The 26575-nt window shown below is 34.6% G+C and overlaps 2 long non-coding RNA genes across 2 annotated transcripts; both read right to left on the bottom strand.

Annotated features, from left to right (window-relative positions):
• Nucleotides 1-8579: 8579 nt before the first annotated feature.
• Nucleotides 8580-11017, bottom strand: LOC124450708. Its single transcript, XR_006950178.1, has 3 exons — nucleotides 10904-11017; nucleotides 9850-9922; nucleotides 8580-9062 (listed from the first exon to the last, which is right to left on the bottom strand). It is a non-coding gene; the product is annotated as an uncharacterized LOC124450708 (long non-coding RNA).
• A 7135-nt stretch (nucleotides 11018-18152) lies between these two features.
• LOC124450709 lies at nucleotides 18153-21279 on the bottom strand. The gene is made up of 3 exons (XR_006950179.1): nucleotides 21199-21279; nucleotides 20181-20245; nucleotides 18153-19701 (listed from the first exon to the last, which is right to left on the bottom strand). It is a non-coding gene; the product is annotated as an uncharacterized LOC124450709 (long non-coding RNA).
• Nucleotides 21280-26575: the final 5296 nt, after the last annotated feature.

The raw sequence follows: 26575 nt of genomic DNA, 5'->3' as shown, positions 1-26575 counted from the left end.
GACCTTTAAGGAAGAAAAAAGTAAAAAAAGTTTGCGTTTACGACAGTAATATAAAGTTCCTGGAAATATACTCTTAAGCGGGAGAAATAATTTTAAAATCTTAAAATATTTCAAATCAACCAAATCTAAGTCATCACTAATTATATACCTATCATCAACAAAGAAAGACTTTGGCGTAACAACTTTATAAGTATAACTATAAATAATTTGTATGTTTTTAACGTCAAATACTTTCACACACCAATGCATGTAACTTATTAATAAATTATCTGCTGAAGGTGAAAAAGCAGCGTAAGTCAAACGAGTAATATCATACATGTATTTTCCATTGACTTTGTCGCCGAATAAATTGGTGATTTTATCCTTAATTACGTCATCCCAACCAATAGCAAATTTGTCTTCATGCCACATACAGTAAATTATCTGATCCTTAAATTCAACCTTAGCAAACACGTGATACTTAGAGCTACATGCAAATACGTGCACATTTTGATAATTTTCAAAATTCACTGATATTTCTTTTCGCTTGTTTTCAACATTGAAAAACACAAAAGAATCAGTTTTTTGACAAGCAAATGATACATCACTCACCTCAAAAATTTTGTTTGTACCTTTTAGTTCATCGAAAGTATAAACAAGTTTTGTCAAATCATTATTCCAAAGCTCAGGAATATTTTTTGCCATAAGCAAAATAACTCCATTTTCTACAGCAACCATGTCACTAAAAAAACATTCCTTCACAACAAAGTCAAATTTGTTGAGATTGTATATAATTACCCTTGAATTTTCTTTATTGCTCCGATACAGAAATTTTCCATTTGAGCAAAATTTCTCGTTATAAAAACTGTTACTGTTATTTAAACATGCATGCGGTATGGAATAAAGATTAAAGTCATTTCCGTAATCAAACAAAAGAACATTGTCGTTATGCAAAATAAAATAATACTTTGGCGCTACATCAAAGAAAAAGCTAGATCTGTTGTCATCGAAAGTATCAAGAGGAAAACACGAAGTTTGGGGATCAGGATCTAAGTCAGGAAGTTTCTCCCTAGTGGGATTTACAATGAAACGTTTTATCGCATAAAAAGGAGGCCAACAACAATACCAAGAATGAAGACCAACAGTTAACAAAACACCAAGCTCACTTATATTACCAGACAGTAAATGATCGTCGTAAACGAATGTTTCATAATTATTCGCTACATCAAATATTTGAACCTCTCTTTCTTCCTCAATAACACACAAATATCTTCCAGAATTAGAAAAACACAGTGAGGTCACATTATTACATCTAATACTGCGTTTCTTCTCACCTTTCTCAACGTCCCATACTGTCAAAGTATCTTTGTAACTAGTGACCATTGTGTACTTATCCTTAGAAAAACATTTGTTGGTAAAGAACTTAGAAGTAGAATCATCACAATGGAACGGACTGGAGGAAATTTTACCATTAATATCTAGTATCATATCAAGCTGGGAAGCAAAAATCAAATGTTCGAATGGATAAAAGACAACGCAAAAGTCTTTCTCTTCATATTGCTTAAATTGACCAGCAATATTTTTTATCCACAAACATCTGTTTGTTCTCAATGAAAAAAGTTGCACGACGAATCCATAAAAACCACAGACGACGTAATCAAGATTTTTGGAAACATCAACAGAGATCAAATTATGATTTAAACGTAATAATCGAGCCTTTACAAAACCCGTGTCTCTGTCCTCTAGATATAGTAGATCTTTGAAACGTGTCTGAAGCATTGTGGTGGCCTGAGACGACAGATCTTTGACTTCGTTGGCAACGTTTTGCAAAAAAAATACTTCATTGTCAAAGAGAAAAAAGCACGACATTAAAGAATAAACTTCATTAAATAACAATCGAATGTCTTCAGAAATAAGAAAGTACACATCATGTGCGTTGAATAATTCAAAATTTTTAAAAGCACGACGAGAGTCAACCAACATAGAAGCAACTAAAACTTCCAAGTCAACAAGATATTTTCCAACATTTTCAACGATATAATCATTATCAGAAATATCAAGTAAATGAAGCAACCAATATTTGACTGAATATCTCACTGAAGCATGTTTAATGACGTCATAGTTTACACCTTCAGCTTTGAGGTTATCCAAAGATTTTAAACAAAACTCTAAAACAAGTCGATGACCACAAGAAGTTTTTACTGAATAAATATGTTTTCGATCATCCAACAACCAATCATTTAAAGATTTTCTGAAAAAACGAAACACATCCTTCTTCATTGGTAACAAACAGACAAGAGATAATCTCTCTAACCTGAAGTGATATGTAATTTGAATTCAAACAAAGGACGTCATCGATCATTTCCCAAGGAAGAGGTTCTTTAGCAACAGCCAGAGCATTTAAAATTGACTGAAACTGTTCGTTACTGATATGAAACGAATATAATTCCTTACTTAATCTTGTTAAGCAAATTTTGTAATATTCATTGAGATCTTTTGGTATGGAACCTTTCAACAAATCCTGATTTTTGACTTCGCTGCTAAGAAGTGATGCAAGCAACATAAGTCCGTCAGCTTTTTCTGCCAAAATATCTTTAAAATTAGAAAGGCTGTCGGTAGAGCCAATTCTTTTTTCAATCAAAAATTTAATATCCTCTAAATTGCGATCATCGCTACAATTAATGAACAGTGGATTTAATTTGTCGAACTTATTTAAAGCAGCTTCGTTAGGTCGGGTTGTAATTACAAATCGAAAACAAAGTGGAAGTTTGTGTAAGTGATTAGCAAGCAAATTAGCAAGGTCATCTCTTTCTGAATAACCACATTCATCAAGTGCATCAAGCACAACTAACATTCGATTGGGAACTTCTGAGATATTATAAAACAACTCAGTAAAAAGAAGGGAAAATAATCCTTCAACATTCATGTTATTCAAAGGCTCACACAGTTGACCCGAAAGTTTTTTCACAAGAAGTTGTTTGTAAGAAGGAAACTTACGACTAACTTGCATCGCTAAAGATTGAATAAGTACATTGGCTTTATTGTAGCGACTGTTGTTGTGTTGAAAGAAATGAACTGCAGTCAAATATTTTGAATAACGCTTACATAAAGTAGCTGCAACTACAGACTTTCCCATGCCAGCAACAGCAGAAATAACAAATGCACGATTTTGAGAACTGTCGTCATCGAACCAAGCTAAAAACTCATCAAAAACCCATTCTCGTGTTCCATGCAAATATTTTTCATAATGATGCCTAATTTCACTTTCAAAGTAACAGCTAACAAGGTTTTTTGTCAAAATATCTTCTTCTGGACCTAAGTGAGGGTGATGTCGTATTTCATGTACTTCGTCTTTAATTACTATGACACTACCTTTTACCTGTTGTAAATCTTTCTCTACACCTTCCAACGTTCTCTTAATACCTCTCTGATCAGTTTTAACATCAGTTAAATCGCTCTTTAATCCATCCCATTCTCTCAAAATTCTTTTATATTCTTCATCACCAAACAACTCATTTTTCAATCTATCTATTTCTTCCTGACTTATTCCTAAACGAACTAATGGTTCCTTTACTTCCAGCCAATGATTTTCAAATTCATCAGAGCTTACTGAAGTGCTAGGTAAGTGAGCAAAACGACCATTACGAAATAACCTGATACGGGTAATATCTGCTTCAGTTGAATAATCAGTGACATAAGGCATGTTTTCCCATATTGGATCACGAGGTGGTTTTAAGCCACAAATATTACGCAGGAGAATACAAAGTAAAGTAATGTCAAACTTATTTTCATTTGGTAATATTGGAGGAGGAGGATACAGTAGATCCCATTGATGTTGCTTTAAAGTGCGATTATTTTTTAGAATCAAAAGCTGATTATAAATTTTAGGATTATTTAAAACATTAAATAAATCAGTACCTGACAGTTGTTTCCTCAATGTTATTCTTAAAGCTTCTCCACCAACATCAACAATTAATCTCATCAACTTAAAACCATTAGTTTTCTTGTTTCTGCTTAAGACTGACCCCATGTTGCCACCTGCAGAAAAAAAGTAGGTAAGACTTCCATGGTACAAATTCATTGTGATTATAAAAAAAACCTGGGGCCGGTTACATGAAGGCAGAATAGCTTTATCTATAAGATGGCAAATTGTTTTGAATTTTTACAAAATCTCTTAAAAGGCTCAATATTATGTGAATTGAACTGAGCAATCATTGAAATCAAATATTGCTTCAAAGATCACAAAATTTCTTTCCCCTAAGGTAAATATAAACACCTTTTTCTACAAGTTTGAAAATTTTACTATCCAACAAACAATGCTATACAGGCTTCGTGCAACCGTCCCCAGATGTGAAAAGTATGTAAAAAATAGGTACGAGTGTGTACATGTGGGTAGCCTTGACCAGAGTTATAGTACATGGAACAAGCAGTAGTCAGTAGTCCAACTGCTTAGTGTTGTATTTTTCAATGAATTAAGTGAAGTCCAAAGGCCATTCCCAAAGTCAAATCCCAAGGTCATTCCGTAGTAATAACACATGAAAAAATGTTTTCATGGCAAAATGCCTTAAAATGAAATCATTCCTTCCTTTGGCACTTCTCTTTGGAACAAAACGTTCTCTGTGCTCAATGTTTAATAAAAAGGCCCAGTAATTATCATTATCTTTCCTTTTTATTGCTCTTCTACGCTCAGTGCATGTTATGTGTGCTGGTGTTCACGTGCTAATATCGTGCAAATGAAGCTTGCAAAAAACAATATAATTGCCATGTCCTTATAAATCTCATAATTTCAATGATAGAACGATAATTTCTTCGCCATTTTGAATTAAAACGATTTTTTTTAAATGAATATTATATCTTATTTCCCTTAAAATGGTGCGGTGAAAAGATAAATCAAATAGGTTAGTTGAGTTGTACGAATATTTGCTTATTGATAGGATTATGTTGCCGATGCTTCTGTTCCAATTTCAATTTTTATATTTATTGTTAAAATGTGGAGGCATTGCACATGGTACATATATCATTGCTGATGTAGTTATTTTCCATAGGGACATAATATATTTAAATTCTTTGTCATTTTTGGGAGTGTAACTATCAAGTTCCAAGCATTGACTATACTAGACAAAACAATACTATTCGTTATCGTTCGCATTTGCGACTATGAACGAAGAAAAAACAGCCAAAGATATCACGACAGACAGACAGACACTGTCTCACTCAGGCACTTTTTCAGTATTGCCACCAAAAATTTATTTAGCAATATGAAATCTGTCTATGATTTTAAGCCTTTCTGAGAAAAAAATTTAGAAATTTGGTCAAATCAACAAACTTTTATGGCCTCTTGAAGTTGTGCATTTTTGGCCTAACGCCGTCGTTTTCTATAATACAAAAGAAACTGGCACTAGAAGGTATTTTTACGTCATCCAATATAGTCAGCATTCGGGCATATTTAGCTTATATTAAACATATACGTTCTTTCACGATGTTTAATTATAATATTCGAGAAAATAATGTCTTGCGAAGAAATCGATGAATCTTGAGCGATAATGATTCGAATTTTGACTCCAAAGCTTGGATGGTCGGAAAGACACAAATTCTAATCTCATCTTTTTTAAGCCCTGGAAAATTGGCTTTCTTTTGATTCGGCAAACTGCTAAACTGACGCTCCAAATCTTCTGGTTTTAAACGAGCCGAACAAAGTGTTGAAGCATTGGAAGGCTCAAATACGCGCTTTGCTTTAAAACCCAGATATTTCGTCTTCGCTTGCCCTCGGGCCTTTTATCATTATAAGGCATAGTGTGAAGACTCATACGAGAGCAAAGGCTTGACTCATATACGATCTTTCACGCTGTTTAATTATAATATTTAAGAAAATTATGTCTTGCGAAGAAAGCGATGAATCAAAATCAGAATTCAGTGTTCAGTCAGATAATTCTGACAAAAACTTTATTCAGGGATACGTGACAGAAAACTTGGAAAGCAATAAAACTTGAGCTATAAAGATTCGGATTTTGACTCCAAAGCATGGATTGTCGGAAAGACACAAACTCTAATCTCATCGTTTTTAGTCCCAAGAAAATTAGCGTTCTTTTGATTCAGCAAACTACTAAACTGACGCCAAATCCTTTGGTTTTAATCGAACCGAACAAAGTGTTGAAGCACTGGAAGGCTCAAAGTCTTGACTCATTCGTACAATTGGCTGCAACGCAACTATTTACCTTTTTTATGCTTTTACTAGTGCAAAGGCAATGCTTTTAGACGCTTATAGACTTAAGTTGTGCCTCAGCCAGCATTGACTTGATAGCAATTGAATACACGACTCGTGTAACACGTGTACCTTGGATGACGTCAGAAAATTAGCTAGTTTCAGACTCCTTATTATCACGGACATGGTTCACAAGAATATACGATTTTAGTGAATTTAACGCTTTTACAAAAATCAAACGGTTTGAACAAATTCAAAATTTTTTTCCTTAACGAGGCTTAAACTCATCGACAGATTTGATATGCTAATAAAATTTTTTGGTGGAAGGGACACTTTAAGACTCACAAGGTAAAATGTCCATTATTTTCACAGTAAAAGAATATAAATACGTACATAGAATGACTAAACATTTTATCTGTCTGGCTACACCACTGAAAACTTTATTCTTTAAAAATTCATAACCATTATCATTGTTTAGAAGGCATAATAAAAAAAAATGAGCAGGTGTAATTTATTTGGACTAATGCTTCATTCGTGACTTAGGACCTTAGGAAGACATAATGTAATTGGGGCACAGTTATAGGAACATATAGTATAAATTTATAGCGAACATACAGTAGATTGCATTGAATATTTTTAGACTTAAGTTGTGCCTCAGCCAGCATTGACTTGATAGCAATTGAATACACGACTCGTGTAACACGAGTACCTTGGATGACGTCAGAAAATTAGCTAGTTTCAGGCTTCTCCTTATCACGGACATAGAATATACGATTTTAGTGAATTTAACGTTTTTACAAAAATTTTTTCCTCAACGAGGCTTAAAATCATCGACAGATTTGATATTGCTAAAAAAACTTTTTGGTGGAAGGGACACTTTAAGACTCACAAGTTAAAATGTCTATTATTTTCACAGTAAAAGAATATAAAAACGTACATAGAAGGACTAAACATTTTATCAGTGTGGCTACACCACTGAAAATTTTATTCTTTAAAAATTCATAACCATTATCATTGTTTAGAAGGTATTATGATAAAAAAATGAGCAGGTGTAATTTATTTGAACTAATACTTCATTCACGACTTAGGACCTTAGGAAGACATAATGTAATTGGGGCACAGTTATAGGAACATATAGTATAATTTTATATAGAACATACAGTAGATTACATTGAATATTTTTGTGCCATGCATATCTTATTTCGCAAGTGATTACCATAGTGGCAGTCAGACACTACCATTTTTTGACCAATAGGTGCACTGAGCTGGCAAATTACACCCAGTAATATAATTATATATACAGCAGTAAGTTGCACAGAAAGTGGTCCTACTGTATATTCTCTATACTGTGGTTGGGGTGACATAAACATTTGGATGTAAAGATCCCTAGACAACAATGGTTTTCAAAGGAACTTAACACATGTAGCCTATATTATGCATACATAATATGATCTCCAAATTAACAATCATCCTACAGTCCTGCCACAGTTTTTCTTGTTAAAAAAGGGAGTGTGTCAAGAAGTCAACAAAAGTGATGAAAGCAATAAAAATGGTCAACAAAACATTGTAATAAGGAAACCAATGAAAAATTGGTGGACATAATTTTTATGACAGTTAACCCAAAATTGTGTAAAAGATGTAAGAATCTGCACGCCTATGACCAAAACCATTTTTCATTGGTTAGATTACTATTCTAAAAAAAATAGGCAAACTACATGAAATAGCTAGCAACTGAAGAATAAAAACATATCATATACATAAATTAATATGAGCCCCCACCCAACAATTATTGATCTTCCTGTACATGAATGAATTCAATTAAATATATAAATCTTGTAACTAATATATATTTAGCAACCACACATTGTCCACAATCATTGATTAGTTATAAAAGATGAAGAACACATATAAAATATTGATATTGGTTTGTTATTTCAGTAGCAAATCAACACATATCAACAAACAAGTTTTATCATATCAAAAGTTCAAAATATGTTGATGTACGTAACAAGTGATGTAAAATTCTTGATAAAGATAATTTTAAGGTCAAACGATGACAAAAACAACTTTCGAAGAAGAACAAATCTTTTTAAACACAGTGATTTAATGTTCTGCTTCACTTATATTCATTTCCTTATACAATGTTTGAAATCTCTAGCTTGAATATCTTGTTTATGTTTGTTGTATTTTATGGTTGTACAATAACTATGTTTAAATGCTTATCACGAATAATAAAGCAATTTTCAAACTAGTTATAGGGTCGAGTCATACCGACAATGGTCAATGTTCTAAGTAAATTTCAGATGAAAAATTGTCTTTGTTCTCTTAGATAGGATGCGTAAATTAAATTTGATTCGAGTCGTCATCTAAGGATAATAAATCCAAGTAAATAGATATATCTTATAAAAATATTATATTTAGCTACCATACATTGTCTATAATCATTGATATGTTACAAAAGATGAAGAACACATATAAAATATTGACTTTAGTATGTTGTTTCAGTTGCAAATCAACAGATATAAATTATAATTTCTTAAAAGCACGATAGATATCAGACATTTTAAATGAACGACGAGTTTTTTTAACGTAAACATGTTTCGGCATGCTTATGCCATCTTCAGTACATCGAATGAAGGTGATTAGCTATTTACAGGATATATATATATGTATGTGACTATCGTTAAGTGTATTAAATTACATTTAACGACAAAATACAATCAGACACACAAGCATCAGACGAACCTAACCAAAACAAACAAAACATATACTATTTCAAACTTCCTTACATTGGCTCATACTCACACACCACTCAACAAAAACTACGGAAGTTAACAAAACGCTTCTGTGTTGACTTAAAAATCAAATTGGTCTTCTCATCCTACAAAATAAAAAATCTTTTTAGTTTTAAAAACAGTATTCCATCTTTACTAAAATCTTGCGTGGTTTATGAATTTTCATGTGCGGGATGTAATTCCCGTTACGTTGGTGAGACAACTCGCCATCTCTCCACACGCATCAAAGAACACACATTCCGACAAAAACTCACATATTTATATACACCTTCACACTTCACCACATTGCAAATCAAAATACAACCATTCATGTTTTCGCATCTTAGACACCGCCAACTCTCCTTTTTCTCTTAAACTGAAAGAAGCGCTATACATTCAAAAACTCAAACCATACCTCAACAAACAAATATATCACATTAATACAATATTTAACCTGTAATATAATATCTAACACTAATTTTGTAATTTAATACACTTAACGATAGTCACATACATATATATATATATCCTGTAAACAGCTAATCACCTTCATTCGATGTACTGAAGATGGCATAAGCATGCCGAAACATGTTTACGTTAAAAAAACTCGTCGTTCATTTAAAATGTTTGATATCCATCGTGCTTTTGAGAAATTATGGTAATAAGAATTTATAAAATTTCGATTAGCCAGTAAGGTGCAAGGTGTGAATCAAATTCAAAATATAAAGATAAGATCCCAAAAGATCGTGTTTGAGAAAGCCAAACGTCACTTGCTTTGTTTTAATAAATATCAAAGAAATCGAACGCTTATGGTTATCTTTGAAACGATCTGTTGGACTCTAAAGTTTAGGTTGATAATTCAATAAAAACCCTTTAATATTTCAAACATGTTACCTTGTTCAGTACATAAAACACTGTCTAATTCTTGATCAACGTTATCAACGTCGTCGTCGGCGCTCTTGATTCACTGTATGAAGAAAAAAACGTCAAACTAGATTAATTGGTTATTTGTGACTTCAAAATATCATTTAATTTCAATAAACATCGACTACAAATCATCTAGAGTTGCAACTACGTAATAAGTACCGTGCTTATAGCCATGCATTAAAGTCAATAACGAGCATAATTTCTGTTCAACGAGAATGATCATGTCGAAGTAAGTGATTGCGAACTATACAATATCACATGTGCAAATTCGTCATTATGTCGCAACAAAACCTCATCATTCTTTGCAGACGCCGTGCATAATAAAAGTGAAAGCCGTTAGGGAGAGTAGCCTTTTGTCATTTCTCAAATAAATATTTTGACTGATGACTCTAAGCGATAAAATAAAATGCAGTCTACTGCTGTCGACACCTTAAGAATAAAATTTAATTTCAACAGACAAATTGAAAAACTCTTTCGATTTTTGAAATATAATTTGCCAACAACCATCATGCATAGTGCGCGTTTGTTCATTTCATATCAAAACATTTGTAGAATCACATATATCAATTATTGTTACTTAAAACGAATATCAAAAATTCATCAAACATTGCAGTGATTAGTACAACGAAGCATCTAACAATAAATTCAAAATTGGGAAGTGTTATGTCCCAACATTTCTAGGAGCGAATGTTTATTAAATGATTTTTATCTTCTGTCGAAGACTCGAAGATATTTCGATCTTGTGAAAGCTGCTTTTAGTTAAACTCTTAATCACAAGCAGTAACTAACGGTGATTTACATTGACTAGTCTTTGGGATCGCATGTAAATTTGCATTGCTTACAATCATTCACACAACTTATCAAATTTTGAGCATTTGAGCAATATATAGATAGCGAATGTTCACGGAAATAATCTTTACAATCTGTGACAAACTGGAATTGAAATTCAGGAGTTCGTTCCCATGTACTTTACTTATGTCACTGAAATTCGAACAACAAATACTTAATACATGATATTTACCTTTTGATGAAAATGCTTTGCACAATTTTATCGAAATTTTCGTAAGGCGTCTTCTCCAATGAATACGAAGACTAGAAAATGAAAGTATTGATCTCAGGAAGAATGTCATATGATCTCTGCGTGACCAGAAATACTATATGATTAAATATCATGTGTATAAACTTACGCTAGTTAACCTAATTTCTTTCAATAATTGACGAAAATTAGTCAATTTGATAAAAGAATTTTTGGTTTCACAAGAATTATTCCACATTATTCTTCCAGCATTATTTTTATGAATTTCAGTACATTCAGTTGTTTTCAAATTTCCGACAAAATCAGCGATTTTACAAAAAATGGGGAACGCCTGGGGGACATAAATTTTAGTTGCGTGTACCTCACTTTTTTGTTAAATATTGTTAATACAATCATGAGCATTTATTGTGTAAATATTAATGATGACACAGCTTCGTCGTGTCTGTATGACATGTATTTGTGTCTGAATGTAACAGAATGAATTAATTACGATATATTTCAAAATAATATGAATATATTATTAAATAGATAAAAGGTAGTATTATGTATTCATATATTTGATGCTCTTTAACTTCATAAGTCAAAAAGTAAATAATAAAGTCAACTTCCTATGGAAAAAATGACAGTTTTACTATTGTCTGCTCCTTTTGCCAACAAAAGATTCACCCAGCAAGACACGAAAAAACTATAGACTTCCATCGTTTTATAGGCTTTCATTGGAGCAGATGCAGGCTTGAGCCACAATTTCACGACGGACACGATCCCCCGGGAAAAATTGAAAAATTGAGAAAAGAGAGGTCGAAAACGCTATTTCCTGCGTTTTCATGATCAGATTACATGGTTTTGTGATTGCTTGATTCCACGTTTTTGTCAAATCATTTTGCGTTTTGCATCACCAGTGATAAGGACCTTCACTGTATATCATAGGTAGTTCTCTGCATGACAACACAATCACAACACGAAATTCTGCTTGGTAGTATAGTATCGGATTTCAGGGTTACGAAATTGCTTGGTCATATAACTAAAAACATTTTCAAATCTTAAAAAAGTGTGACATAAATAATATTAAATATATAATTTTATTTTAACTATGTTGATTAAATCTACTTCATTCAGTACCAATATACTTGCAGGCTAACAACATGTACGCATTGCGTACTATTTTTCTTAAAATGTATGCCTTGTATTTAATAAACGCAGTGTTTTGGGAGATATACCCAAAGGCCATGAAATGAAGAAAAGAAACGTGAATATTCATGATAGCTACAAAAATAGTGTTCTGACAAAAAGCTTTGCTTGGCCCAAAATGTGGACACTGTTTTTTTCCAAAACCAAACGAAATGGGAGGGAAACCGGTGGATCCGGTAAAATCCCTCCAATAAAAAAGATCAAAATTTAGAAAAATTTCTTTAAATTTTTTTAGTTTTAAGATGTCTCATAGTTTTGTTGTTTTTAATGATCCCGATGATCTACTTTAACACGTAGCGTAATCAGATCGTACAGCGTTGAATTTTCAGAACGACAAAAAAGTGCGCGACCTGACCATTCACCTTTTAATAACAATGAAAAATGAAATGACCAAAGTGACGTCATGACTTGCATAAAAATCAATTTTGATGTACACTAGACTTTGTTCGATTCAAAATAATTACTTTGATTTGTTAAGACCTTCATTAATAGCTGGCTTTCACTCGTGTGTTTAGTCAGAAAATTTAACAATTGTGAAATTTAGTTTTACGGAGTTTTTTAACTGTTGAATTTGAAAATGCTTTATACTGCTAACCATTATGCATAATAAAAGTCGCAAGTAAATGGTTTGAACCAGGGAGTATCGCTATATGTTTGTAAATGATGATCGTCCAGGTTAATAAAGTCTTGAGAAGGACTGTTTTAAAGGGATATAAAAGTCGCAAGTGTGAATCTTTCAATAAGGACGCTTGTCTCTTGGTGCTTCTGTCCGACTTGATCGTTCATTCATTGCACAGTTAGTAGGCCTAGACATAGCTACTCTACAAAAAACACGTTATAAATGTCAGCATAATGAATGAACAAAAACAGAATTTAAATACATGGAAAAAGAACAAAATTTTCATACCTGATTTCGAAGCGTTGTCCTGATCAGTCTGATCCAGGCGACTTAGTCGGGCCCTTTCTTTTTTCACCGCGTAATTGTTGCGTGTATATTGTTGAAATTAATTGCAACACTTTTATCTTAGAAATTCAATGAACCCTACTTGCAGCATTTCAATTTTCCTTATAAACGTTAAATAAAATTAGAAAAAAGTAGCGACTGAAAGCCAGCTATTTTCTCATAGGAAGTGACATCTTTTATTGATATTCTTTTAATTTGGGAGTTTTTCTTGATTATGGTTCAAATTATAAAATAGACCATCAGGATCCTTTTAACGATCTCATGCAGTTATTTATGGAAGTTAATTTTAACACTTATCTACTCAACTTACAAACCACAAGACATGGATTGTGTTTTCCACTCGCTTGTTTTCCATTTTCGTAGAATACAGTCTTTTTGTAGTCCACTCACTCCAATGTTAATGTTCATACGTACATATGCCGTTATACGATGTCCATTCAAAACGTTTGTACCATTCCATACACGAAGTTACCAGCATCATTAACCAATAAAGTAGCTACTGAGATCATGAATCACTTTTGTATAGATTACAATTGGTAAATTCAAGCAAAGGAAAAGGGATCACTTCATCACTCATCACTCAAAGAATGCTTAGTGCAGAGTTGATCTTCTGTGAGTATAAGCTGACCACCTTTAGGTGGGCTAATATAACAATGGGGCCCATCATTATATGAACAAACAACTGACATCAACAAAGAATCCAAACTACAAATGAACATTCTTGGCCATGAATCAACATGGCACATGAGTAATGACAAACCATTAAGAGTAACTGAAGTCAATGACACAGGTGGTAAAGGGACTTTCACAACTCCATCCAAGTGGGATGTACAATATAAGAAAATATCAATCAGATATATGGAGGATGAGCAAGTTACAATATGTTTTCTGTTTGATTATCCAAATGGTAAAACATGTACCTACATTTCATGAATAGCATTAGTCAGTTGAGTTTGAAAATTGAACAATGCAACAAGAACTTTAAACGATCAAAGGCTTAAAATCGTGGTCAAAGCATTTTAAAGTGAAAGATTTCATATTACAAAGCCAACAAATAAGACTAGTTGTTATTCCATGTAACTCATACTTCACTACTTAGTCAGTAAAAGGAGAGAATTTATCTTATTTTCTAACATTTAAGTGACTAAACCGTTGTTAACATTCCTTTAATTGAAGTCATGACTGAAATTTTTATTGTGATTGTCTCCTTAGGGCATGTCACCCATTCAAAAGACAATAACTAATCCTTCAGGAAGGCTTCGGTGCTTCTAAATAAAAATAATTCGTCAGAATTTTTGCATTTATATGGCATTATGCAAAGTAACGGGATATGATGTTGTAGGTTGGGATTCAAGAGACGATAATTAATGTAGAAACTAGACTTTAATTTTGTCCAAATATTTATTGCATCTTGTAGTCATATCTTGCTAGGTTAAGGTAAGGAGAGGGTTTAAATGCGTTTTGTTTGCCCTGATTTTCTCGACTACTAAAAATATTGTAAGAAATTTGAGCAAAGACAATTATGGATCTCGTTCATTGCAATTCTTCACCACAATCTGAAAAACTGCACCTCTAGCGTTCAACCTCATAGTGCATTTGAGACAGACGACAAATTTAGTGCATTTATCATTGCATATATTCAATAATGACTAATGTGACATTGAAGAAATAAACCAAAAGTCAATAGCATCAATAAAAAAACATTGAAATTTTCAGAAGAACAATATAAAGATAAATCAAGAAGCAATTTATCGTCAGCGTAGTCACTTACATTTAGTTTCCAGCCGTGGATTTATTTTTATACATGATACCGAAGCAAGTACGTGGGTAAAACATTTCAAAAGGGTTTGAAGGCAACACCTTTATTTTGCTTTGCACAATCATAAATCTTTTTACTTGTCGTCTATGTGTATAGTCTTGTTCCATCTCATGTGAACAACATCTGCTTTCCACGACGCATCGTGATTTACTTGTGGCAACACTTGAAGTGAATAGTATTTTTATGCATGGTGTTAAGCATGTCATTATATGTATTTGTTCCACATGATTGTTTAACATTCATTGTTCGTACTTGAACAAATTACCAGATATCTATCAAATCTAATTTTTAAAACAAAACGTATTGTTGCCAAACAAAAGAAATATGCTCTCTCTTCATTGATATACGTAAAATGTAAACGATAATTGACCATTTTTCTGTGATATTACGCAAATCCTTAATTAGTTAAAGTTATTCAGCCTATTAAACAACACAATTACATCGTTTTGGGCATTAAGATGTTGGTGACGTCAACCAAAACATCCTTAAACCCTCTCCTAACCTTAACTTAGCAAGATGCGACTGCAAGATTCAATAAATATTTGGACAAAATTAAAGTATAGTTTCCAAATTTAATATCGTCTCATGAATCTAAGCCTACATCATCAAGCATCGTTACTTTGTATAACGACATTAAAACGTAAAAAAATCTGAAAATTCTAATGACTTTTTTTATTTAAACGCATTGAAGGTGATTTGAACGAAAGTCTTTGTGAATAATGACATGCTCTAAGTAGCCAATCACAATAAAACATTTTGTCACGACGTCCATTAAAGAAATGTTAACAACGGAAAATTAGTCACTTAAGGGGCTAACCGTGATTCAGTGAGGTTAAATTATTTCGACGCATTGAAAGGGTGAGGGGCATCTCGAGTCGATTTATCTGATGATAAGTATAGAATCGTTTTAGAATTGTATTGAATAGAATTTTGTCATTACTTTGTGTTGATGCTTGGTTTAGTGTAATAGTTGTTTTATGTTTGAAAACATGTCCAAACAACTGTAGGATCAAGTTGCAAAAATTTTAATAAGATCATTATAAGAAAAAAACATGACTGAAAACATGTTTTTTGGGGAGGACATTTTGCTGCGTAGCGGTTATTGATTGATGATTGGGGGGGGGGGGCACTAATATTTATATACTGTATACATGTTCTACTATATTAGTTATTTAATTTCTTTTGAAATCCATAGTGATTAAGGATTATACAAAATAAATGACAATAAACTAATAAAAAAAAGGTTGACTTTTTTGTGCCTTTTGATTCCTACAGTAGGTAACAAAGAGTTGAAAACCCACAACAGACATGTTCATATATTTAAAATAACCCTTTCCTCTCTATTAACTACAACTAGCTCTGTTTGATTCATATTTTTTCCTTTGACAGACATTAGTCATGGTCTTTTCTTTGAAAATGCTATTATGGACATAATGTTCCATTTTATAACTTAATTTAGGCAAAAAATCTGCAATGTATAAATTATATGTTCCATGATTGTGGAAAAGTGTGAATTGGTAGAATATTGTTGTAAAAATAAGGCAGGTTATAATTTCACCTATCAAAACAGAAGTTGTCACCTGTCAAAGTTGTGATGCAGTTGATGTGAAATAAAAAACACCCTTCATCAATGACACCAAAAAATGCACTGTTTATAGGCAAACCTTGCTTCTATAGTTTCCTCAAGGATGCGACAACTTTGGGTAATTATATTTGTCGAATGGAGATTCTCATGTTGATTCACCCCACCACTAGCTTCATCTTTAATACAAGTTTCAACTATAGCCACAGATGAATTTTCAAACAAAGGTGAGGTCTAGCTTCTTGGGGAAGTTGGTTTTGAAGCTATCTGAAGAAATGTGCAGAGATTAGGAAGATATAAAACAACGTAACAAATTCCTGTAATACTCCAAGCTTGGTAAAACAAAACTCTGTAATTGAAATGTATAATTTACGTATATTAAGATGCAAGTTATGCATGATGAAAGGGTTCAAATTGGTATTTGAGGGAAGGAGCCCCTTTGCTCAAATTTCTCTCACAAAAATCAAGGCAATCTATAATTGATAACATTGATAGAAAGTCATCTAGATTGAAACATGCACTAATTTAGCTTCAAAAACAAACTTAAACTTTTATGACATTTTGTTAACCCTACTATGCTATTAAAAAGATAAAAAAGTGCACTATAATTCAATGTATTGACTTGAAATATATGATTTGCTTAATGCACATGATAAGGTAAAATTGTAACAGTGTTTTGTGAAGAAGCAAATAATGCCATGTTCCAACCGATATTTCAGAATGCAAGATTAGTTATAATTATAAGTCAATATCTTGGGAATAGTAAAAAAAGTATCTTACTTTATGTTAAGTCTTAAAGTATGACTTAAGTTTTGAAAAACATCATAGTATTAAACCAAACTGAGGTTGATGGTATTGTTTAAATATTTTGTTACTGTTACATTCTTCGGTCATTGGTGTGTAGTCTAATTTAACACATAAAGCCCTGTTTCCATATAATCGTCTCGATCGTCTGTCGTCTGAAAGCGTGCAGGAACGATATTGCACGCAAACGTTTTAATCGTCTATATAGAACAGAGTTCCATCTTGACGATTGTAATCGCTCTGATGGCCTTGTTCGTTTCGATAGTCTTGAATATGTTTCCATAAAAACGCTCTAATCGTCCTTGTACGCTTTCAGAGGATTGAAGATCGAGACGATTATATGGAAACCGGGCTTAAACGAATGCGACAATGACATTTTAAAATACAAAATAAAATGAACAAAAAAATGTGCTGCCTTTCGGGCATCTCACTATACAACATAACTCATAAAAACTTGAAAATTTCGGTTTAGTTCAAAATCCACGATACTAAATCATCAATAAATTTAACTCACCTCTGTATATTTCATACTGTGTTGTAAACATTTATCGCGTTGTCTTTACGGTTCTCGGTTTGTTTGAAATTGCATCTTTAGTGGTCACTTACATACAGTTTTTATTCTATTTTTTCTCGCACGCATATCTATTTCCAAACACTCATAAACAAACGGGCAATTTCGATTGAACATTGTATTGTACGCGCGGAATATATCTGTCGGGGAGACTAGGGAGAAGTTGAAACGTAAATAACGCTAAAAATGTTTTTTTATTTCAACCAATCATTCGCGCCATCGGTTCCCGCACTTGCGTTCAAAAATTGAGGTTTAAATTCCGCTGCACGAATATCAATTCGATTTCATGCGCCACTAAAGACAAGGTTTATATAAGGAAAAAGGTAAGTTATAACTTATATGTACATCGGGTTTATTTAATTAGAATAACAACAAGATGGATAGGTCTAATTGAAAGTACTTTGTATTTTACACAGATAAATTTGAAGTTATTGCCACATGATATTAAACGGAATGTAACTATTTAAGCTGATTCATTATTTTCAAACCTTTGTTACATAAATAAATCGTCATGCCAAACGCATTTTGGAGGTTTAACATACTAACGATGGTACAATTGTACGTATGTCACTAAATAGTACAACTGTACGTTGGCGAAGGCCGACCGAACTGTTGTGGACGAAATATACACTATAGCAGGCACGTTTAGATGAACGGGCTAGCTACAGGGTGTATCAATAACGACATTTAGAAACTAACCTATCGTGAAATTTCAAGACCTGATGACGATGCTAATCAGTGTGATACATTTCAGCGCATGTTTTGTTGTTAGAACTTGTGTCAAATTCCCAGGATCAGAAAAGCTTTTGCGCAAGTATATGCAAGTAGCTAACAATATTTTATGCAGTAGTGTGCCGAGCCTAGTCGTAGCAATTGAAATTATCACAATACGTCAATTTCTAAAGATCTTTGATACACCCTGTACACTATACACCCTGTATACATTACAGCCTGTACACAATAGACCCTGTACACAATAGACCCTGTACACTTAACACCTTGTACACTATACACCCTGTGCACAATACAGCCTGTACACAATACACCCTGTAAACAATACACCCTGTACACAATACACCCTGTACACAATACATCCTGTACACAATACACCCTGTGCACAATACACCCTGTGCAAAATACACCCTGTACACAATAACCCTGTGCACAATACAGCCTGTACACAATACACCCTGTGCACAATACAGCCTGTACACAATACACCCTGTGCACAATACACCCTGTGCACAATACAGCCTGTACACAATACACCCTGTACACAATACAGCCTGTACACAATACACCCTGTGCACAATACAGCCTGTACACAATACACCCTGTACACAATACACCCTGTGCACAATACACCCTGTACACAATACACCCTATACCTGCACACTTTACACCACATACACTAAACACTCTTCAAGATTCATCACTAAACACTGCTCCAAGGGCATTAAAAAATTTAAACATTGAAACCATTTGAAATCAACTCAAGTTTCGACTATAAATGCATGGTTCAGCAGTAATTGTACCCCAAGGAGGCAGCTAGTGCACATAGTAAATCCAAGAACACAATTCCTTTTAATTGTGTTTACGCCTCCTTGTGGATCAATGGAAATTCTAAAGGTCAGATGATATCTACGGATTGAATTCTTTTAACACACCCTGTATGCTTTAAATACACAATTTGTATAACAATGTACCCTCTTGTGCAATGGTGGCTCAGGACTGGGTAGTAGAACAGATGATTACACATTGTTGCTGTTTTACACTAGAGTCCCCAGAGTGCTCAAACATGTAGAAATATTCCTTCAACTTTTATGTTCTTGAGGACAATATTCATAAGACATCCCTACAACATAAGACAAGGTATAACAGATTTTTAAACTTGTGGTTTGCCAGAGGGTGAGGCATCTTTAAAAGAATGTGGTTATGTGGATGCCAAAGATGATTATAAAACAGGAAAGGCATACTGTATATAATCTCAATGTTTAAAGTTGTGTGCAACACAAATATTGAAAATCAAATGGTCTGTCTGTACTGTATGCATGTTATTCAGAACTAGCTTCATTGAAATACTGAGTGATGCCATGAAATGCTCTTCAAAGTAATGTTTAATGGTGAACATTCCGTCTCCAAACGCTTTCATGCTAATCTTCTATACCCTAATATGCTTACTTTGACAAAAATTGCAAATGAGAAACCACACAATCAGCACAATGATGCAAATATAGATTATCTTTAGAAAAAACAATGGAAAATTCACTTGGTAAATTAAAGCTTAATTAATGTTTTTAAGGAAGCTTATTGAGCTTTAAATGAAATACATACCATACGCTACTTTGAACATGATCGTATCTGACAGTGAGTTTCTACTCAACTTTAAAATTAAGTTCCTGAAATGAGGAAAAAATTATTTTCTGTAAAGAATCACAAGCTAATTACTTCAACTAAAATGAATACTCCTCCTTAAACAAAACATTAAGATGCATTATCAATGGTGTTGAAAGCATACAATAAGTGGAAAACATGACACAACTGCCAAATTGGTGAAGACGGTTTTAAAGATGTGCCCCCCATTTTAGTCCTTCCAGTGCCGTTGTGCAATAATATAGGTTGCATCTGAATTTGTGCAAACTTGAAATTGATAGTTATTTGAATGCACCAGAAGAATGGCTTCAAAATATTGCACTACATTCTTTCTGCACATGATAATATAGCCATAGAGCAACTATTTTTTGAAATTCTCGTGATTTTGAAACTGCATCATCTTGTCTACAATAATTCCTCATTGGCATCTTGGTTGCCAATAAGAAGATGTTCATTCACAGTGACTAATCAAATGTGACAATGTATGTTTAATACATTATGAGCATTGATCTGTGTAGATTGCTTCCCCCTGTTCCATATGATGTAATCATTTAAAGCAGGTGGGACTGTCAAAGCTCACCAGACTGGATCTGGTAATAAAAATTACCAACTCTGATCACACTAAGCTAACCTCTCCTAAAAGCACTTGCAAGATACAAATAAAGAGACTTGATTCTAATTCATGCAATTTAAAATTCACTCTATATTCAAGGTTAGTCGTTGAAGGACTGCATCTCAAATTTCGCTAAAGACATTAAAATTTCAGGACAACACTTTCCCAGGGCCACTGCTACAACATTAGTTAGGAAGGGTGTTATTCATCGATGCAGCAGATATGAGTTGGACGCATTGAGTTCTCTGTGACCTTGAGGTCTTATACAACTCAATGGTTGGGTGCAACAGAATATATGAATTTTATAGCCCCCCTCCAGCTACGACCCTGTCTAATCATTTAATACTTGTTTAACAAATATTTCACCTTCGCAGCTATTCTTTTCTTTGTCTTAGCACTTTCCATGCAACTTGACCAGAGAGTTTCACAATGTTTATTCCCGTTCATCCACCCCCTTTCTGCCTGCAATTCAAACAGTCATTAGTAGTATAGAGAGCGTCGTTTCTGGCGCACGTCACATCTTCTCGTCATTTCTAGCGCACCTCACACCTTCTCGTCATTTCTAGCGCACCTCCCACCTTCTCGTCATTTCTGGCGCACTCACAGTTTGAAGGGTATACACAAATCTAAGCGCCCCAGCCTAGCATAATTACAGCCTGAATGTCAAACAACGAATGTGATTATTATTTAGAAGTAGCGTATAGTAGAGATTACATTAGTAAGATGAATAGTGAATCAAAAAGAGTACGTATGAAAAGACAAGAGCAAAAAGAAAAAAGAGAAAGAGAAAAAAAAATTGAATAATATAATAATAAGACAAAGAGAAGAAAATCTTAAATTACAAACCAGGCTGCTAATACAGACAGGTACGATACAATTAGCAGAGTAATATTTATATAGTATAAAAATCGAGATGGACACTGTTAGAGAGATTCTGCTACTATATAAACAGGGTCTTATAAGTGGAAGAGCTCTAAACTCATTCGTTGAAGCTTTTCAACCACTAGCATCTACATCAAGAAAGCGCATCAATACAGCTCCTGAACCTCCTTCGGCACCATGTAAGCGCAGACCGCCTGTAGGTTGGGAAGCTGCGTATGGAAATATGAGCGACCCAGCGTTAATACGCTATAACGAACTTCAGTTTCTAATTGCGATTCCTCCAAAACTGAAACTCAGACGCCTCTGGCGGCCGGTTCACCTTGCCAAACGTGAAGTGTTCTTATTCAGTTCTAGATAATGAAGGAAGCCTTCGGACTCATCTGGCTTCGTGTAGCAAATCTTCATCAAAAACCGTTGAAGATTCGGGTATTATACTTTCTATTGTGAATGTGATAATTACTTTCACCCCATCTGTTGAACAACTAATGTTGCATCAGGGTAAGTCTACATCTATAAAATCGCTATAGCTACATTCAGAGTTAATATCACCAATACGATGTGTTTTTGTTTTACTTAAGACAAGTAATTTGCTAGAGATTGACTCGTAGCGCCCCTGAACTTGTAAAAATTTTTAAAGAGAGCCTCACGCGTACATCTACGTCTGAATAGTTCCAAGAAGATATGACTATTTTTCAGCACTAGAATTATATTCTAGTTGGATTTTTCAAAATTTTCTCTCTATTTTGTCGTAAGTATACTTCTACTGCTCGGCGAAAGAGATCGTTTGTTGATTCAAATTCATGAACCGGAGTTTCAACTGCGTTAGACATTTTAATGTTTGTGTGACAATACACAACTGAAGTGATAAACACTATAAATATATTATAAAAATTTTTGTTAGTATATTAAGAATACTCTAAATAGTGTACCTCATAGCTTCGCGTCCAGTTAGGGGGTATTGTACTAACATATGACATCAATTTGTTAGTGGTATCATGTACGAAACTAACATAGGGTCCCCAATTTTGTTGAAATACGGTGGATCTTATATGAAACCACTCGTTTTGAGATCATTCAAACCAAATGTTTAATAATGCTATTTTATTATTTTCGAGTGTTTTCCAGTAGAAACGTGAGGCCCTGTGGCTCCAATATCTCCTTTAGGCCCTTGAGTTCCTGTGGTTGGACGCACCATCGCTTCCATTAGTCTCATCAGTTCCGTCATCCCCTGGCCCTCGAGGTCCTGTCTCTCTTTTGGGCCCTCTGTCCCCAGGGTCACCTTTATCTCCTTAGCTCCTATAAAACCCTCATCACCTTTCCTCTTTTCTCCTTTCCTCTAGGACCCGTATCTCCTTGAGCCCCCGCAGCTCCTGTATCACCTTTATCTCCCTTAGCTCCTCTTGGGCCTCTAGGCCCTGGCGGTCCTAATTTTCCAGATCCATAACCATCATCAGTTCCACCGATTACTACAGTTGCCATTAGTTTGATGCATTTATACTATATATAATAGAAAATTTTTATTAATTACTGGATTTATATTTGACCGCGAGAGAAATCTGACGAGCCTCCAGTCAGACCCGCGATTTTTTAAAGCTTGAGCTTCACCTTCACGGCGTGCGCTTTCAGCAGCGGCGGCAACAGCTTCTTCTTTTCACGCTCAAGTTCTTATTTGTCTTTCCATCTCTTTAAGTAGAAAAGCCACATCGGCAGCCTGTTTCTTACGCATCGGACGTCGAATTCATCTTGGATAGTGCGTTTACGCTCGTTAAAACGCCAAAATTGATATAGAACCTGTTCAAACTCTTCATGTGAGACTCGGCTGTCACTGAGAGCACGTGACGTAATATCACCAGTCATCAGAATTGTTGCAGCGGGCTATGCGGTCGTGCATTTTAGCCTCTTCTCGAGCTTTTACAAACAACACGCCCAACACCTAAGATCAACACGCCAGCGACAGCAAGAGCTTCAAGAGCGGCCCCAGCCGGGACTCACCAGATAGAGTGAGAGCAATACCTCCAGTTCCTGTCACGACTGTAAAGGCACTCGATGCAGCAGATAAGGTGTCCAGTGTCGAAATAATGCGCGTGTATTTTTACGCAGCTTATGACGAGCGTCACGCTCTTGGCGGAGCTCTGCCTCAATGTTTGAAATGCGAGCAAGGCGAAGTTTCTCATTTCGACTGATGAACGGGGTGAAAGAACATCTTCTACCCTTGGTATTCATAATCACGTTTTAAATGGATATATCCGTGGTAACAGCCTAGGAACGTCTACTGGCAGGCTGGGTGCGCTTGCAGTTGCCATTTTATTGCAGTACTATATATAGATGCAGAAAAATTGGTCTGTTATTATATGATAATTAGTTTAATGATTAGTTTGATGATTAGTGATGTGATATGATTAGTCGGATATAATATGGCTCATAAATTTCGACCTACTGACCGCTAATAAATTAAAAGCGCCACCATTGGATGGTGCCCGAATTATCTGATCGTAGGCCCTACTAAATCCGGTAAAACGAACCTTTTAATTAACATGATTATGCGTTGGCAGTGCCCTAAATTAACTATTTACACAACAAGTCGCGACCAGGAAAAATATCAGATTCTATCAGAGTTCTACGAAAGCATCGGCCTGGAAGAATGTGTTGAATTAAGAGAACCTGATGATGTAATTCCAGTAGAGGAGTTGGACACTAAACCCGAGACAGTAGTCTTTGACGATATTTGGCTCGATTCAAAAGCTAAACCCAATCAAAGAGTATTTCTCAGCAAGTCGACATAAGAATGTCACAGCCATATACTTAGCGCAATACTATGCGTCCCTAAGTATAATAGATGCTAGCACCGACTGTATTTCAGGTAGATTATAATTTTTCATTACACCAAATGGGTCGTCCATTTTTTTGTCCTATTATTTAGTAAGATAAAAAAACATTTATCTATCTTTATCTATCTCGAGATCGAAGTTCAAGTATGTTCAGGTCAGTTGCATCTATGGAAGAGAGCGAAAAATTAGTCCAAGAGTTTGTAAAAAACCGCGCGTAACTCAAGCGGTGCCAAGTCGATTTCAAAGTGTCTCGACAGCACGAAGGAGAATTCTGTAGCAGAAGCTATTAACGAAAAACAAGACGAAGAAATTTAAGGGTTGCAAGAAGTCACTCAAGCGGTTGAGAACACTCAACAGCAGCTTGCCCAACGGCTAGATGATCTAGTCCTGTTAACAAAAGACAAACCATCTTGGAAGGTTATAGAGAATTCAAATTTGCTTGATCGGTTGGAGGCTGGTGATTTTATAAACGACGTAAATTTTGAAAATCTTGGAAAATCTATCGGCCCGTCTACAAGAAGAACCGCTTCTCCAGCTAACCGAGAGCTATGCAAAGAAAACCTCGGACGTTACAATGTTCTAAAAGAAAAAAGAAGTCGCCCCAAACAACTCTTTAAAAAAACACGAACAGGAACTGGAGTGCACTAGTATAATAGCCCATCAGAGCTTATTGACCGCCTTCACCTTTCCTGCAAGTCTGTAGAGACTGGTAATGACTCACGTGAGTTGAAAAACGATATTGAAACGATTCTAATAAAACTGCTAGACGAAAGTGCGATATCGAAAAGTTATTACCGAAAAATTAGAAATACATACGTGCGTTAAAATTTCTCCTTATATATTATACAGAGCTATTGCTTAGTCTGTTAGTCTGATTTGATACGTAGTCTGATGTGATATGTTACGTTTAGTGTTATTAATATAACCATAATGGCTGGAGTATTAGAAGACGAATCAGCATTGAGATAGACCCAACAAGAGCCGTTGCGGCGTACGGTGGAGAAGCGAATGACTTTCAAATTGGCTTTAGGCCACCTATACCTTTAGAATCTAACAAAAAATATCAAGTGGCTCTTACTGAAGCTAGTTTGTGGAATTCGAGGGAAAATGTCCCTACGAAAAACAATCAAGTAATGTTTGAGATTAGAAGAGGAAACTATGGTAGTGATCCAAGCACAGGCGAGCTCTGACAAAATGTAATTCAACGGCAAACGATTGCAATACTTCCAGGTGCTTACAACATTCCCGACATCAATCAAGCTATTGAAGATGCTATGGAATCATTGGGGTAAAGTTCGCACATGAAGATGAGATCGCGAGACGTGATCCACCCTTTGTGCTTTCAGTAAATATTCCTACATCAAAATCTGCGATTACTATTAAAGGTGACCTTGTAGTTTCCTTTGACACAGACAACAGCATGGCCCCTATTCTTGGGTTTGCTGGGAGTGGAGGTAATATTACTACAGGAAACACTTTAAGTCAGAATCGAATTAACATTACAGATGTACAGAAGATCCATATTCACTGCTCGCTTGTTATTTCAAGTATATTAAACGGGAATCCTAGTGATGTTATTAAATCATTTACTCCAAACCGAGGACCTGGACGTTTGTTGGAAATAACTCTTAGTCCACCGACCTACTTACCACTCATAAAAACTAGCCTTATTAATAAAGTAGGAATGGAAATCACTGATCAGTCAGGAAATAAAATTGATTTAAATGGCGAGCAAGTAACTTACACTTTAAACATTCGTCCAAAAATGTTATTATACACGCTCATAAGCGGATTCCGATTCAGAAGCTGTTGCCATAATGGCTTATTTTCCATATATATAATATACTAGGCAAAATGATAGTTCCTATGATTAGACGTGATGTAGTTCGTCGAAAAATTGTGGGGTGTCATTGATTGGAAACCTCGTGGGCCTTGCTGGTGAAGGCAAAGGGTGCGCTATTCAGTGCGGGGAAGTCCGCAGCTGCAGCCTTAGGATCTCGCGTAGGCAAGTTTGCCCAAAAAATCAAGAATGT

Source organism: Xenia sp. Carnegie-2017, unplaced genomic scaffold (assembly GCF_021976095.1).
Source record: "Xenia sp. Carnegie-2017 unplaced genomic scaffold, XeniaSp_v1 HiC_scaffold_24, whole genome shotgun sequence".
In the NCBI taxonomy this organism is placed as follows: domain Eukaryota; kingdom Metazoa; phylum Cnidaria; class Anthozoa; order Malacalcyonacea; family Xeniidae; genus Xenia; species Xenia sp. Carnegie-2017.
Note: the sequence above shows the minus strand (reverse complement) of the source record. Positions and strands in the feature narration are given on the sequence as shown.